The sequence below is a fragment of the Patagioenas fasciata genome, chromosome Z (genome assembly GCF_037038585.1).
Source record: "Patagioenas fasciata isolate bPatFas1 chromosome Z, bPatFas1.hap1, whole genome shotgun sequence".
NCBI lineage: Eukaryota > Metazoa > Chordata > Aves > Columbiformes > Columbidae > Patagioenas > Patagioenas fasciata.
This window is the reverse complement of record NC_092560.1, coordinates 16,211,295-16,229,073: the sequence shown is the minus strand read 5'-3', so window position 1 is coordinate 16,229,073 and position 17,779 is coordinate 16,211,295. Positions and strand designations below refer to the sequence as shown.

The following is a 17,779-nucleotide window of genomic DNA, read 5'->3' as shown; positions in this document are numbered from 1 at the left end:
AGGTCTTCGCTCCAAACCCGCTCTCCAAGCTCAGCTGCCTTCAAAGTGGGATCAGGTTGGTCAGGTTGGTCCAGCTAAATTTTTAACGTGTCCAACAGTGGAGATCCCACCAGCACTCTTGGCCCTGTACCGGGGCTGCACTGTTCTCGTGGGAAGGAGTTTTTCTCCTTATGTGCAACCAGCATTTCCCATGCTTCAATGTCTCTTCTGTTCCTTACAGCAAGTGGCAAAACACGACATTTTAAGACAAGACATCCCTGTGCACTGCTGAGAGGAGGCTGGTAACCATCTTTGAGGCAGGGGACATTTGCAATTAGGCCTTCCTACAGGCGTCTCTTCTGCAGGCTGATGAAGCCTGGTTCCCTCTGTCTCTCCTCAGCACATCAGGTGCTCCAGCATCACTGACCATTTCCATGGTCTTGCATTGATGTCTCTCCAATCTACCAACAAGCAATGTTTGCCTCCACCCCTGACATCTACACAGGAACTGCAGCTGCCCTGACAAATGCTCTTCTGGTGATATTTTAATGCTCATATGGGTGTGGCATGCTGTGGGTACCAGCTACAGGTTTTCCCTGCGATGATGCCATAGCATGTGTTTTGTCCTGTGTGAGACTGAAAGAGGGATGATCATAACCCCACATGGGAAAGAGGTGCTGTTTGCCATGCAAGGCGCTAAGCAGTGGTAGCTTGGGCAGTGGGGGACCTCATGGTCAGCTGGTGGTGGTGCTCTGGACTCTGGCCAGGTTAGGGGATGCTTAGAGGCAGGATTTCATCCCGGGACTGGGGCATTAGCTTTGCCTGCAACCCTGGGCTCCTCCCGTGTCAGTACTAAACACATTTGTAAAAAAAGCATGCTACATTTCTGTTACACATGTTCTGCTTTGTCTTTTATTAGTTTGGCTTTTTCTCTTTTTTATTTGTTTTATTTTTCCTGACAAAATGGCATGGCATCTCTTTCTTTAATGAGCGTGGGTACTGGGGTCATAACACTCTGGCTCCAGGTACTACTCAGCCAACAGAAACCTGCCTGGCTCAGGCAAATGGCTGTTTGTTTGTGGTACTGCCATGTATCTGAGACTTTCTAGTGCAGGTACAAGCTTCAGGCAATCACTATTGGCAGTAGTGCACAATCTGTGATCCAGATCTCTCCCAAGAGCTACTCCAGCAATGCCAACAGCACAGTCATCATATCAGGTATGAATATACATTACCATTTGAGCAAAAGTGTGCAGGGTCCTTGTGGTGATGGTCTGAAATGTGTTAATACCACTTAGCAGCTGACGGTTGAAATATACTGAATCACTAAGAGAGAAAAACATTTGGTATCAGTCTTTCAAACTGAAAACTCTTTATGCTCTTCACAGCGCATTCATCGCTCACACGTTCACTAGCTGGGGTATGGATGGGTTTAACCTAACAAGCCCATTTCAGCTCTTGCACTAAATATTATAGTTTAAATAAGCTGACCACACTGCAGCTGTGTGCTCCACCCAGCACACTGCAAAGTCATTTACTCCTGCTGAACGTTGCATCTCACAGCCTATTTGTTATGCTTAAGGGATCATGATCAAAGCTCTGCATAACACTGTGGGGCCTTGCTCCTTCCCAGGAAGCTCTGACAGGACCAGTCCAGGCTAAATGGTTTGCACTTCATAGCCACCTTTGTGCCTTCCAGCTTAACCTGATGAGCTCTCAGGGAGATGCAGCTGAAGTCTGAGGGCCTTCAATACCTGCTTCCACAGGCAGGGCAGCCTGCAGTCTGATCCTGGTTCAAGTAGCCTTTTCCAGATGCCAACTGTGTTTCATGTAAAAGGACAAGCCTGAAGCATGGCAAAAGAGTAAGGTGAAGGTACATGTAAAACAAAACAAAACAAAACCAAAAACAACACAAAAACCCCACAAACAAAAACCCCCTACAAAAACAAACAAACAAAAAACCCTACAAAAACAAACAAACAAACAAAACCCAACAAAAACAAAGCAGAAAAAAAAATACCAGCATTTCTGATATCTACATGCGGTGCTGAGAAGCATGTGGATGTTGCTGGTTAAGCTGGAGTTTACAGTGATCCCACAGAAACCTGGGGCTTGCATGGCTGAACCCCTTGGAATGCTCCAGCATTCATTCCTTAGCTGTACTTGTTTAGGCAAACCAGACAAAAAGTACCTGATTTAGTCTGAAGAGAGAAAATGGAGTCCAAGGTAAACATGTATGGGCAGCACTTCTGAGCAGCTTGACTTTCAAGTTTTCTAAGAGCAGTCAGCCCATGGAGTCAGTAATGGGAAAGAATTTGTTTGTTGAAGGATCTCTGGGGCTCTGTGCTTCTTTTCCAGGTGGGGCCATTCAGACAATTGATGAATGAAGCGTCTTCTGCCTGGGACAGTAAATATTTAACTGGAAAGTTTAGAAAGATACATGCTTCTGAGTTTTCAAGGCCTCTGCAAAGGAAGTGTCTTCCCTGCAGTCACAGCACTGAAAGGAGGGCAGGGGCTAGGGAAAACAGGGAAATGAGAAAAGCTGTGTCCTCCTGTAGCACTCTCTGCTCCTGCATCACCTTCTCTGCAGCGTGTGCAAGAAAACAGCTGCAGCTGCTCAGACATCTGCACCCTCTCAGACATGTGCAACACGCTGCAGAGCATTTCTGTCTCCGTGTTCATTTTATCCAAGCACCCCTGAATCCCATTCATCACATTAGATCTGATCACTGAATGTGCATTCCTTGGACATTCAAATGACACAAAACGTAACCTGACTAGAAGTCCCAAAGTGATGAAAAAGGGTAGGTTTTTACACTTAAATGTCTTTCTCAGGTTTTCCTACTGTTGTTTTTGGCAGCTTTTGGACATGAGAGTGGCACCAGCAAGTACCTGGAACTTCTTGGCATGCAGCCTTTAGCAGTCTGGTAGCCAAGCTGCCAGGATGCGTTGGGATAGTTTGTCATAGCAACTTAGCATGTAGAGCCACGGGCTTTGGAGGCCTGATCCAGGTGATGGCAGGGCTTCCAACGATTTCAGAAGGAACTGGAGTTGCTTTCAATCATCAAAAACAGCTAAACCCTCTCATTCACTAACTAGGTTATATTTTGTGGTTTGTCAGGGAAAAGTAGCTTCAGACGAACAGCTTTAAGAGTTGTCCTGTAACTGATTTACTGGCTCAGAAAGAGCTATTTCGGAAAGGGCTTCTAAGATGTCACAGAGCTGAGTTGTGCACGCTTGAGGCCACAGCACATTTTGCTGTCAAGCACAGTGGCAAAGAGAGGCCCCTGAACTCTGCACACTCCACTGCTGCAGTAGCTCAAGGGCCTTCTCCTCTCTGGTGTGATGCACACCGTGTCACCAGGGAAATGCCTGCCTAGCAAAGCCATGACAAGGAGGCTTGAATCCACACTGAACCACTCAGTGGCTCACCCGAGTGGAGACTGGAAAGAGGATTTGCTGGAGACAAAATGTTCTTAGGGAGGTAATGCAGCTGCCAGCCCTGAGACCAGTGTGTCCCTTCAAAGATGAGCACTGGCAGGAGGAGCGGGAAGGGCGGAGATGAAAAAGAAAAAACCTAACAGGGAGATTAAATGGGCTTTCTCTTGGGATTAGCATGTCCTTGCAGCGCATCTCTGCTGGTCTTGATGGTGGGGTGTTGGCTGGTTCTCTGGGGTGTCTTCGTATGGTGATTCACTTTCTTGTTGCAGGTGGTCAGAACTGGTCCTTTTGGGTGGCCAAATCTTGAGTGGCCCATAATGGGAGAGATGTTTAGGAGAGAGCTACGCAAGGAAATGGTGGGAAAAAAGAAAAAGAAAACACTTTGATGTATTAGAGGGTATGCACAGCTTAGCACGAAGTGGATGAGAAGGGCTCTGGGCTTGTTCAGCCTGAAGAAGGTTGAGGGGGCACCTGGCCACTGTCATCCACTGCCTCACAGGGTTACAGAGGAGACACAGCCTCTTCTCACATTGCCTCACAAGAGGCAATGGGCAGAGGTTACAGGAGGGAAAATTCTGGTTAGACATATGGAAAAAAATCCTCCTGCAAGAGTGGTGCAGGTCTGGGACAGGCATCAGAAAGGTGGTGAGATCTATGTTGTTGGAGATTCTCCAGACTGACAGGATAAGGGCCTGGGCAACCTCACCTAGCTTTGGTGAGCCCTGCTTTGAGCAGGGTGTTGGGCTGATGACCATCAGGTGTAAACCTTTCTGTGTTTTGTCAAGAAGCTCCACAGTGATCCTTTTGAGACCTCTCAGTCCCATGAGCTTCATCAGCAATACATTGCATGGGTATGTGTATGAGGATAGAGCCTGGGCTACGCGGGGACGTAAAAATGAAGGTGTGCACATGTCTCACACTGAGAGGAAATGTGCCCAACACTGTTTTGCCTAATCCTTTACTGTCCTTCCCAGCTACTGCCCCCTTGGAGACCGTTGCACAGTCCTCAGAAAGTACAGCTAAACCTTTCACCAGATAAGCCTGATGTCCATCTGTAAAAAAAATGTCATGAATGCTAGTGGTGTTTAATTTCTGTAGAGTGAAGCCTGTCACATCACAGATCTTTGGAGGAATGGCCATGTCATGGGCAAAATAGCCTTTAGATAAGACCTCAGCTGCTGGGTATTTCCTCATGCTCTGCAGCAGGTGAGAAGAGCCATGAAGGACACAGGGAAAACAAGTACAGACGTGAGCTCTGCAGAGCAGGAAACAGCGATGAAGCTGCTAAACACAGGTCAGATGGAAGTGTCTATAGACTCAGGATGGATCTGCTGAGCTTGCCAGGGGATCCCGCACTGAGGGCTGCAAGGCGATGACCAGGGAAAATGAAAATCAGGAAGCCCAGGCAGGTTTTGGCTCTACCGTAGAGACCACAGATAGAAGTTGTTGTCCAAGCTAACTGTCTGAGTGGAAAACCACGTGGCAGGCACATTCTTGTGTTCCTACACTGCTTGAAAAGGCCTGGAGCCCACAGACTGCTTCAGAGCAGAGGTGAGTTGCTCCTGGGCTCATGTGGTGTGAAAGGAGCTGGAGCAGGGGCCAGGCTTGCCCTGTCTCCTCAAGAGGGAACTGTGTCAAGCCCTCTTTCCTGAAGACCAGACGTGGAAAGGATGGGGCTTTAGCAGCAGACAGGCCAGGCAGTGCCATTGCTGCACAGCTCTGAAAGGATGGAGTCAAGCAGACAAGTGGAAGTGAGAGATCTCTAGGCATGGCTGTGATGGTATAAATAGGTTCTGGTGGTTTATGGAGATGATCTGGAGGTAAATGAGGCTGTGTCTGTGAATTACCAGCAAGATGAAGGAACTGTTCATACAAGATCCCCCCAGGCAGAAGTGTGTGTGAGCGATCCCCGTGCTCTGAGGAGCGCCGCTCCATCGGGATGTCATCTGACAGGACCTGGCTGCAGCTGGCTCTGCCCGGGGGGAAGCAGCTCTCCATGGGTGTCTAAGCTTGCATTTGATCTCCATTTTTTTCACTGGAAGATCTCTTTTTTTTCCTTAGTCTTTAAACCTTTGTCTTTCAGCTGTGAATGTTTTTTTAACAAATCCTGCACAAAATTTCTCAACTGTTTTTCAACAGAAAAAAAACATACTTCCCAAGTTTCCCACCTTTTAGCAAAGAATTCACCATTTCTGGGAGGAAGTCCTCTCTCACTGAAGTCCTGGCTTTCTCCCCTTCCTTCTGAGCCTTTCATAGACATATCTGAATGTCTGTTTCTGCCTTTTTCATAGGAAGAAAAACCAGACAAAGCTGCAGGATGTTAAACTGAAACATGTTCTGATCTCAGCCCCATGAGATAGAAACTGGACATAGTTTGGGGATCATTTTGTGGTTTCCTGGAGGTGACAGACAAAGGAGATACAACAGTGCTGGAGACAGAGAACAGGATATCTGAAGACCTTCCCAGGAAGGCTCAGCACGTGTTGTGCAGCAGAGCCGGTCCTGGTAGGTGACTCCCAGGCAGCCAGTGCCCTGCCCGGGTGAGCTGGTGTCCCCAGCCCTCTTGCAGGGAGCATCCAGCATCTCTGCACTTGCTCTTGACACTGCAGTGACACCAACAAAGCTCAGATTTTGGGACTATTGATGTACAGTGGCTTCAGCCTCCACTCAGAGGCCTGGGGAAATCAAACTGAAAAGTGTTTATGGCACCATGTCCCAGAAGAGGCAAAGGACATGGACAACAGATAGGTGGGACACGAGTAACAAGCCCTCTCCTGAAGCTTAATAACTCTGAGTCACCCTTGCCTGCTTCCCTGGACTCCTCAGAGTAGGTTGCTGTCATATCCCACATTGTTGTTCCGGTTGGTCATCACAGATTTGCTGCCAGTTTCTGTTTCTTCAGGTCCCTCAGCACAGCGGCACACACAGGAATCCTTGCTGCTACAAAGTGTGTATCAGATTGCTTCACTTCTTTTTTTTTTTTTTTTTTAATTTAGGGTTTTGCACCCAGGGCAAAGGCTAGGCTGGTGACCCACCTAGAAGTACTTCAGCACATCTAGCTAGATTTCACTTTTACATGTTATCACAAGCACAAGCTCCCTTCTGCTTCACATGATTTCTCCCCTCACAACAGAAATGGCCCAGAAACAATGATGACAAGCTAAATCCACTGCATGTGCTTGAGGCCTGCCCACCATCTCCTTTCCCTTCTCTCCAGCACACGTCATCTGAGCTTCTGGCCCTCTCTCCTTTTAAAGCCCAAAGAGCCTTTGCCAACAGTCCTTATGTAAATGGAAATTTATGCACACACACCCTTGCATGTGCAGTCATCCTTTCTGCTTGCTCACATGCTCTCCATCTCTTGAAGAGGCTGTCAGATGTCTCATTTTTTCCAGTCAAGGTCTCTCTTTCCAGTTGCAAACTTCACCAGACAAGTTTTGAGAGTCTGTATATCTATCTGTTAAATCCAGGTTTAACAAGGCAACCTGGCACCAGCCTGTGCTATTCTCATAAGTGCTGTAAGTCTACTGATTTTAGGAACTGCCTCCCAAATTGTATCCCATTGCTGTGTACCCACACAGCGCCCTTGGGATGGTAGTATGGGGACTATATTCATGCACTTATGACCCAATGTCCTTTTGAGCTGAACTGTGTCTTAGCATTAAAGAAACTGGAAACTATAATGAAGCCTCAATACTCCGTTTTCCATCTCGTCACCCTGTCATATTACCTGACATCGTTGTCAGAGTGGGCTAACTCTGTTAAGAAAATCCTATTTGATATTGCTTATATCATGATGCATGACATTTTACTTGTGTAGACTGAGCCAGGCAAGTGTTACCTGAGGTTACTCCCATAGCATACTCCTCAGAGGGGTATGGGCTCCCCATCCTTTGAAAAGAAACTGCATATTTCATACTGCAGTGAAGGTGGCCAGCAGATCATGTGTGAAGACCTACAACAACAACCCAAATGACGTATGAGCCGCCCCCAAAATGCTGGAACATCTCGATATATAAAAGATCTTGGGTTGGAGGAAGCAGTGTGGAGCTTCCTCCCCTTTTTCCCTGGCTTCCATGTGAAATCTGCAGCAGCCATGCAGGAAACCAGGGAAATGTTACTCACGCTAATTTATACCCATGAGCGATCCTGGATTCTCACCAGTCCTGCCCAAACTCCAGCTAAAGGCACAGCATAAACAGGAGGATGGTAATTATAGCAGTCAAATGGCTTTGCCAGCATCTTCCACTTAATCTCATTTTAGGTGCCTGATTAGTCTCCCTTGAAGATCTATGATGTACTTGTCACATGAATTAAAAAGCAAGCAGCTGATAAAAAATAGCTCTCTGTGGAAAGCCCTATTTCTGACTATTCCTTCCTGACACAGATCCAGCAGGCATCTGTTCTCGACACATTGCACCAAAGCAAGGTAGCTGAAGATCTAGAAGATACTGTTTCTGGTGAAGTTTATAGCTGATGGAGGCACAAGTGGAGTGGCACCTGTGCAAACACGGGTGCCACACCTCCCATACATGGAAGATGCATGACTGTCGGCAATTTTTGGAGAGTGGAGACTTCTGAAATGCATCAGAAGGACTCAGTGAAACCACCTGAGCAGCCTGCAGGGGAGCAACAGCCGGGAGAGCTGATGGTCGCAGGTAGCCATGGGAGCGGCTGTTCATCTCTGTGCAGCTCTGATTAAGAGGGGATTATGGTTTGGCTCTTTAGTACAGATAGACCAGCCCACTTGCGCAACAGCCCAACAATACAACAGCTGTGGGATTGTAATCAGAAACTGCATCCCTCCACACTTCGAGGAAATTAGCAATCAAAGGGCTTTTAAAGAATGATTTCTACAAGACTCTACCTGAGAAGTGGTGTGCTCATGGCCCTACTTTTCCCAGTTTCCACCCACCCCGTGAATACTTGTTTGCAGCAGCAAACGCCCAGGGAGGGCAAGTTTCTGATTGTGCATGGCAGCGTGCAAGCCAGAGCATTCGTTCCACTTCACCTGGACCAGAGAGAAACCTCTCTTTTTCTTACTTTGCAGGATTTTCACTCATTGGAAAACAAAAACCAAACAACAAACCAAACAGTTCAAGGTGAATTTCAAACTGAAAGCTTCTCATGAAACAAGAAAGCAGAGGAGTTCAATTGGAAGATGTCAAAATGTGTTGTTTTCACTTTCAGGAACTTTTACTCCACTCTTGTCAATTAGAGCTATTTGTCAGTTTGGATCAAATTCAAGAAGTAATTTAGTTTGCCACCAAAGCACACCTTTACTGGCCAAAGTGTGCAACTAGAAACTGCAAAGGCAGTGGTGACCCTGTCTGCCATTACCGTGTTCCTGTGTGCAACCACGGAGCTTGTGTAGGAGCATGGCTATGTGTGAAACTGTATGGACAGGCTTTGACTGCAGTACAATACTACCTTTACGAAGCCCATCTGCTTCAGCTAGAGCAGGTCTTTCAAAAAAGAGGCAGTCTGAATCTTAAGGGTGCATGATTAAATTACTGATGAACTAGTAACCAAGTCATCCATGGTCTGATTCCTTGCTGACAGACTTCTGTCTTAAAAATGCAAGAAATCCCTAAGCAAACAGTGCAGAGCTGTAATCAGATTTGTAGAGGTGTAGCTTTGAAAGTTGTGAGGAATTCTTTTGCTTGTGTGCAAAGGCTGTAACGACTCACTTAAGCCTCCAGTGCCAGAGCCAAATCTGGACAGCATTTACCAGCAAAACAAAGGTCCCACCACCACAGGCATTGGTGTTTGGCACAGTACCTTCCCTCTGAATTTGCAAGTCTGCTTCACCAGATCCCTGGCCTGATCTCACAAGACAGGAACATGAGGACATCAGAAGCACCCACCTGCCCGTGGTGCCTGGGCAGGGACAGCACACAAGCCCAATCAGGCCCTGGGGCTGTCTCTGACACCCTCTTCTCTGCAGTGTTCAGGGCTTGGGCTCACTCTGGGCCCATGAAGTTAAAAATCCCTATCCTTGGTGTCCTTTCTGCGGTCTATTGACCTGGGAGTATAGATCCCACCAGCTGGACCTCCCCTATGTGTGCCCTTTTCCCAGTGGTTGGGGACCTGGAGAGATGCTCCATTCCAGAGAAGACTGTTTAAGAGCAGTACCAGACTTGTCGAGAGGATTTTCTCCATTCTCAGAAAAAATAAACTGGTTTTCCTTTAATGTCAGAATCACAGTTGTATTACAAATAGCAGCTTCTGTCTTACTGATCTGCTTTCATAATGCTCTCAGTGTCTGCGATCTCAAGAGACAACTGATCACCAGCACAGACAGCGAGTGTTTCATATTTATTCCTGTCAAAACACAACAAAAGGGTTTTGCCTGAAGCCCATATGGATTCTGGTGAGTGTGCTCAGAGATTACATTTACCTGCAATTGGTTTTCTTCAGGCAGTCGCAGCAGTGCCTGGCACGCAGCAGGAGAGGGGAACAACGTCTGTGAGTCTGGAGGAGAGAACAACCTGCTAAGGACAGGAACCACGTTGGGCTGAACAGTAAAGGAGTGAATTGCTGAACGATGTGGAGAAAACCTGCCATGCCGGCTTCCACTGATAGGAAAGCATCATCCACCACCAGGAAAATACCATATTCTGAATCAAAAGAACACAAATATGCAGACAGAATATTCACACAGCTGCTTGCTGGTCCTGTTAAGAGTTTTTGTCACCAAATCACAGTAAGATTTACATAGGAAGTAACCACCAGAGGTCTCTGGTCCAACCTTCTGCTAACCTCAAAGCTTGAACGGGTTGCTCAACACCTTGCCCTTGAAGATTCTGTTGGTCACCTCAGTGGCAGCAGTGAAATCCTGTTATCTGAACCTCTCTGTGCCTCGGGCCCGAGGTTTCCTGTCTGACTGCGGCAGGGCAGGGTGCTTGGGCATCACTTCAGCTGGGACTCCGTTTGTCCGCTGCCATCCTGTGCTCCAGCTGACCTGGTCCTGCAGCTGGAGCCTCCAGTGCTCCTCAGAGCTCAAAGGGGCTCCCAAAACTGCATCCACGGTCTGCCTCTGGGTGGGAAGGAGAAGCCCTGAATGGTGTCCATACTGAGCTCCAAGCTCTACATTCACCGCTGAGCCCTCCCAGGGCTGTGTCTGGGGTTGCTCTGTTTCCAACGAGTGTTGCTGGAATTACCCGTGCGTACAAAAACAGTGTAAGTGGAAAGAACATGACAGTAGCTTTTTGAATGAAATTGGGGGAAATGAACAGTCTCGTCCCTGTTAAGGCCTTGTTTCACTTCTATTTGATGTGTCTATAGAGATGTTGACAGTAATGATGATACTTGTGATTAATTATTAATACAACACTTAATAGGCTGAGCTGTGAGCTGAGACACTTCCATCCAGGGTATAAACACTGAAGAGAAAGGTGGAACAAGGACAGGGCATAGGGAGCTGGAGAAAGGGAGGCAGCAGCAGCACTACACACTTGATAAGTCTAAATTATTGTCCACAGGTTTTCACAGGTACTTCACAGAGGAAAGCTTTAAAGAGAAATCTGGAGAAGAGTGATAACTTGTGGGAAAAAAAAAAAAGCCTTTAAAAAGGAGAATGATGGTTAGCCAGCAGAACAGATAGAAATGTGGACAATATTTGTTTTGTCAAGTATATTTCCTAGCAGAGAACCCTATTTCAGCTTGATGCAGTCAGATATTTTAGAGACCATACAGGGAAACTGTGTCTATAGCTGTGGACACACCTGCAGGAAGATCCTGCAGGGTTCGCTGGGTTGCTTTTAAGGCTTAGGACTTTTAATTTTACACTTTGTAAAAATCATGAAGTTGGCTGAAGCCAAACTTCACAGATGGGAGTGAAAATGACAGCAGTCTGTTTTTGAGGGAGGATTATTCTGTCAGGCAGGACACAATAGAGACCTCTTCTTTTACTACTCTAACAAGTTTTACTTCATGCTGGCATTCCTGCTTCAGAAGGGCACTGTCATGGGAAACGGATTCTGCCTGGAGACCAGACATTGTTCAGTATATCCCTTCTACCTCTGCGTGCTATTCAGCATTAACACAGCTGTAAGAAAAAGCCTAAGACTATTGAAATTTCTTTCTTCATCTCCCCCTTTCTCCTTGACAAATGTGTGACAAGGATGCAATTGTTTGAAAGCCTAGTGACGAAGAGAACAGAGAGCGAAGCCTTCAGACGTGCCTCAGTGATTTAGAAACCCACCCCCACAACTTGTGAAAGAGGTCACTGGAGGTCTTCCATAGGGTTCAACTTCCCAGCAGGTCTCTATATACCAAAGTAAAGGCACTTAAATGGCTCTAACAGATGACCCTTTTGCCGATGTTCCCACCTAGGATTACCCTGGCTCCCGGGGTGAAGAATAGCTCTTAGCCAACTAATAGATCACAGGCTCTTCTCTTTGAATATTTGCAGTTTGTACTGGGCCGCCCATCCAGCCAGAAGGAAGTTGTTTCTTCGTTAAGATGACTAAAGCTTTTGAAAGATAAAGATAAGAGTTCTTCTGATGAATCACTGCACGGCTGCATTTGGGGAATATTATTTCCTGTTACCCAGAAGTTACTCAGCAGCCTGCAGGAACACAGTGAGGATGCTCAGGTGTTGATCTGTGAATACATTCCCCTGCCAGGCTTTAGCCCGGCCACAAAACCAGGCTTTGTTTCCCTGCAGCTCCTAGGTTACCACGGGCTTGAGGTGTGCGCTGTACCTTTGGCCCTCCTCAGTGTGAGCAGATATGTGTGGACCCAGCCTTTGCTGGGCAGTGAGGAGCACTGAGAGCCCATCTGCAATGGAAACCTGCATCCTGCCACACAGAAACTATGTCCCCTTTCCTGAGGGCACCTCTGCTCTGCCTTCTAAACGCAGAACACTCTCCCTCCCAAGCCCAGCACGTGGTGAACTTGGTTCCCCATGCCGACCCCTTCTCTGCCTGAAGGAGACCCTGAGGGGTCACACCTTCTCCCTCTGCAGAGCAACTCCTGCTCCTCTGGGCTACATGCCCCACGAGTGGGAGGGCATGGGAAGGAGGTGTCTGAGCTCTTTCCGCCAAGTCTAAGCTATTTAAAGGTTAATGGGCCAGAAAGAGGCACTGAGGGTCAGCATCACTTGTGCTCCTGCTCAGAGCAGTGTTTATGCATTTTATGCATTGGCTGCTTCATGTAAAAGCACTCCAGAAGTCCTTGGAGCAGGACAGGCACAATGGACCCTTTCTGGCAGGGACAACTGTGACTGCCAGGTGACCCTCTCAGAGTGCTATGCTATTTCAGCTGGAGAATGGGGCTCCTCCAGCCTGAGAATGACATATAGCACAGTTCATGATGGGATGGCATGACTCTTGCTCTTCTGTGGTGGAGAGAGATGATTCCAGTTGATCCAGGAGAGCCATTCCTGTACCCCTTCAGCCCCTTGAGGGACTGAGCATCTACCAGCAGTGCCGCCATGGTCAGTGAGAGCCCAGAGCAGTGCTGGCTGCTGTACCCCACTTCTGCTCAATGTCAAGAGCTGAACATGTTGTTGGGCCAATCCTTGCACATAGGGGTCTGTATTTCCCAGTGCTGCTGCAAGTCTGGTCACTCCTCTATCCTTCTGTGCCCTGGGTCCACCCCAGGGGCCACAGGACCTACCAGCTGTCCTATCTACAGACCACTCGTGGGGCCAGGAGCCCTGGCAGCCCAGGTGTCGTCCCATCCTTGTCCTTGCAGGCTCAGGGGGAAAAGCCTGGTGGCTGCCAGCGCCAGGCACCCCCAGTGAATTTGCTCTGAGCACTCAGAAAAGGTCTTTCCTAGCTCAGCTCCAGTTCTGCAAGCAGCAGTAAATTACTCTCCAACTGCAGAGAAGGGCTTGGGGGTACTGGTGGATGAAAAGCTGGACATGAGCTGGCAATGTGCACTTGCAGCCCAGAAGGCCAGTCATATCTTGGGCTGCATCAAAAGTAGCGTGACCAGCAGGTCAAGGGAGGTGATTCTGCCCCTCTGCTCTGCTCTGGTGAGACCCCACCTGCAGTCCTGTGTCCAGCTCTGGAGCCCTCAGCGCAGGAAAGACATGGACCTGTAGGAGAGGGGCCAGAGGAGGCCACCAAGATGACCAGAGGCTAGAACAGCTCTGCTGTGAGGACAGGCTGACAGAGTTGGGGCTGTTCAGCCTGGAGAAGGCTCCAGGGAGACTTTTGTGGTAGCCCCTCAGTGCTTAAAAGGGGCAGATAGGAAAGATGGGGACAGACTTTTTAGCATGACCTGTTATGATAGGACAAGGGGTGATGGTTTTAAAGTAAAGGAGGGGAGATTCAGGCCAGACATAAGGAAGACATTTTTTACAATGAGGGTGGTAAAACAGTGGCCCAGGTTTCCCAGGGAGGTGGCAGATACCTCATCCTTGGAAACATTCCAGGCCAGGCTGGATGGGGCTCTGAGCAACATGATCTGGTTGAAGATGTCCCTGCTCATGGAAGAGGAGTTGGACTAGATGAGCTTTGAATCTCCCTTCCAACCCAAACTATTATATGATTCTGTGATTGGCCCAAAAGCTGCCCTGCACAGTAGTATACGTACAGCCCAGGAGAAGTGACATGCCTATGAGCTTCAGATGCCTCCAGCTTGGGGCCAAGAGAGGTGTTTGGGCAGCAGACTTAGATCCCAAGTCCTTTTATAAATCTGTGCACCAAACCACCTACACTGACTCGGAATAAAACCAGAAAGAAGTGTCTGTCTTTCTGCTGTCTCTCTCCCTAAGTGATCCCTCCTGAAAGCCCTCTAAGCTTCAAAAAGCAACCAACAAACAAACAAAATCAAAGAAATGCAATATGATGAAAACCAAAAATCTGGAGAAGAACCTTAGGCATCATTTAGAAAGGCACAGTGTCTTGCTCCGGCACTGTGCCATCTTTGCTCAATGCCTAGAAGGCTGGGAAAGGTTCTGGGAGAAAAGTCCGCTGCGCGGGAACATTTTAAGGGCCTGACTGATAATGAGTCATTGCTGAAGTTTGGATTCAGATGTTTCCTACATAATACCTGCCAAATGTGTCAGACCTTGCTGGGTTAGGACATGGGATACATTATCCCTGATTCAAAAAGAGGAAACGTGCTGAACAGAGGGAATATGTGCCCAGGATAATACCAGGAATCAGCTGAGGATCTGGGATGAAGATGTACAGATTTCAGGGCCCCTGGAGCATAAGATGCAGGAGATGAAGAACCTTTCATCCCAATTCCGTAGCCATTGCTCTTATGTTGGTTCATGGGAGTGGGAAGGTAGAGTGAAAAAGGGAAGGTGACGCCATGCCTTTGATTCAGAGCCATTTCCTAATGGTGGATGAACAAGGGCAGAGTGGAAGAACAACACTCTGCCCCTAGAAGAGCTGTCTGAAGTCCATTCACACCCCTGGGGACCATCCCGGTCTCTTGTTGCAGCCTCTCCATGGCCATGCCCCAGCCCTGCCAGGCTTTGCTCTCTCTGCACATCAGTGTGAGCCACGCTCTGTTTCTCTTTGGCACTGCTAGGCAGGCTTGGGCAGCAGGGACTTCAGCGGGCAGGTCAGTCCAACTGCTCCTGTCACTGGCAGGTCCCAGGGCCACCTGTGATGGTGGGTACTCCAAATTCAGGCCCATTGTCCTGTGTTAAAGGGAAGGCAGAAGGACCACATTCTGTTCTTATTCACCCACGATGGGAATGGCACTCCCTGTGTCTGCTGTGGGTTTTCTATAGTGCCTTCAGAGCTTCCTTCTTTTTTTTCCCATCTCCTTCTGAGGAGCTCTGAAGGCTTACCTTCCTTCTTTGTAGAAACAAAGAACTAGAGATAGTCTCAGCCAGATCATGAGCCAGATGTGCAGACTACCATCTCACAGTGTCTCCAGACTATTATCTGGGACTCTGCCTTGGTGTTTAGCTGACCAGACAGGACCTGGGCAGCTGAGACACATCTCATCTGGATCCATCCAGCAGGAGGAAAAGTAAGCTCCAAGTCTCAGGCTCCCAGTGTATTTCATGCTGGACTAGTTCCTATGTCTCTGCTTCACACAGCAGGACAAGCTATCTGTCGCATTAGTCCCACGCAAAGCTGGGTGCGGGCAGGAATGTGCCTGTTGAGCTGCCCGTAAGGGGAGAGGATCCCTGGTCATCACAGCGGGGTCTAGCAGCCGCTCCAAACAGGGAGCAGGAGCAAACCCCGGGAAGATGTTGCCAGGTAGCTGGACCAGGCCATATTGCACACGACTGCTGCCCCTGCAAGGAGTTTGAGCAATAATCTGTTAGGAATTTGATCAGGAGCTAAATCCCAGTTACCAAACACAGGTTGCACTGGGCCAGCGTGTGGGCACAAACCCTCTTTATGCTCTGTTTGCCCTTGTTTTGGCACTGACCCCACGTGAGCTCATCAGAAAACAGCTTTGTGCACAGCAGCCCTGTGAGATAGGCTTCTCTCCACAGGCAGCCGTGGCCCTGGAGGCTCTTGCAGTGCTGAAACACCCATCACTTGGTAGGGAGGTGAGGCAGCACCATCTGACTGACATGCATGCTGCATGGCACCTGGGGTGAGGCGAAGGTTTGGGACCACAAAGCCAGTCGTGGTCAGTCCCCTGAGAGAGCACTATGGGGAGAGGCTGAACTCTGTGAGGGAAAAAGTGGGGACAAGCAGGAGACATTGAGTTTTATTTTGGTCTTGCTAGTGACCTTAAAACAGCAACATGAGCTAACATTGCTTTTCTGGCCACAAAGATGATCCTTTTTGCCAAAGAGGTGCTGTAGAAAAGGGCATGCAGCAGCACACATGATGCCACACTGATAAGGTGGCTCCAGGGCTAGGTCAGTGTCTACACTGATAGCTGTGCCAAGCAGATGGATGTAAGGGTGAGGAGAGAGGACTCAAGCCCCAGGGTGTTGAAATGAAAATCCATTTGCCCATAACCAACCCTCCAACTTGCTGTGTATCGGTGATGGTGGAGACATCAGCAGAACGTACCATGAGACGAACCCAAGCCTGCTGCTAGTGCCCTCACCCAGGGTCCCCCACTCTTGGAGGCTGCTCCTTCCAGCCCAGTCATACAGCATGCAAGGCCACCGCTCAGGTCCAGGTCTCTCAGTGTCTGGACACCCAGAGGGCATTCCCGTGACACAGCCCCAACCTAGGACCAAGGTCATGGTGCAGCCAGAGCTGCCACCGCCCGCCCAGTTTTCCAGGCTGTATGGTTCCAGGTTGCTCCAGGAGTACATTTCTCCTGCAGCATACACTTGGCAGGGCGAATCTGCAGGGGAATGTGCCGGCATGCACGGCACCCCCATGCTGCGCCATCCGGGCCTGAGCCCCATGAGGGACCTGAGGAGGTTCCCACCAAGTCCTGGGTAGTCTTACAGCTCCAGCCCTGTCCCATTTGTCGCTGCCAGAGATCCTTTTACAGCTCAAATCTGCCCACAGAAAAGTCTGAAGAGCGATGAGACACCAGTTGCCTCTGCTGAAGCCCTGCTGTGGGGACTCCAGCATTTCACTGCCTGCCAGGTATGACCAACAAGAGATCTACTGGGTCTCAGCTCTTCCATAAAGGCCAACTGGTTTTCTCCCCTACTGGCTTGCAGAACAGGACCTGCATCTACTGAAAAGCTGCAGCACTTCTGCTAATGTTCTGGGCATTTCAGAAATAACTTCCTTTAAATCTTCTTAGTGTTTTATACCTCATAGCATATGATCTTTTTTAAGTGACTGCCTCATCTGAGCACAACTTTTCTGCAAGTGCCACATCTCTATTAATAAACAGGTGTGGGAAAGACTAGGATGGAAAAGTGTCCTCTGTGACTCTATGATGCATTTGCTTTTTGCTGTTACCACACCAACACATTTATCTAACACGGGCAAATGTTTTAAATAATAATGGAAAAAAAGACCTCTAATCCACGCTGTGAAGGGGAGCTTTCTCAAGCTATTACTCTGCAACCAGTTGGATATGTCTGCAAAAATTTCAGGTGAAGAAAGCAAACTAAAGTAGTTAAAAGACTTGCCATAGGATCCGGAGAAAAATTATTTCTATGTCTACTACAGCTGCAAGAAATCCAGCTTCCCTTTCTCCAGCCCAGATAGTTGGGCTGGGTTTGTACTTTCACCCCAACTACCATGTTGTTCTTGCTGGAGAAATCTGGTTGCAAATAACCTCAGGCCTTTGTCAAAACTTCTGTACTGCTCTGTTTGGACTTGGACAGTGTAACCCCTGCTAAAAAATGCAGAAAATATTTCAAAGTCAAACTTTAAAGGGACAACCATTGTTCTATTTGTGTTTAATTAAAAATAATAATAATTGTTTTCCAGTCCCATGGTAATTAGTAATCCAATCTACAGCTCCCATGGGAAAGAAAGAGCCTCTCTTTCTGGAACAAGTG

General features: G+C 48.2%; 1 protein-coding gene across 3 annotated transcripts in view; it reads left to right on the top strand.

Annotated features, from left to right (window-relative positions):
• The window catches only part of FOXE1 (forkhead box E1), a 44,348-nt gene that overhangs the window by 12,766 nt on the left and 13,803 nt on the right, over positions 1-17,779 (top strand). The window contains exons 2-3 of one of the 3 annotated variants that reach the window (XM_071801895.1): positions 5,712-5,925; positions 7,808-10,602. The gene's annotated coding sequence lies outside the window, so the exon portion shown is untranslated. Of the gene's footprint in view, positions 1-5,711; positions 6,248-7,807; positions 10,603-17,779 lie in introns of all 3 variants that reach the window. The other 2 variants (XM_071801894.1, XM_065861807.2) reach the window with 2 other exon arrangements.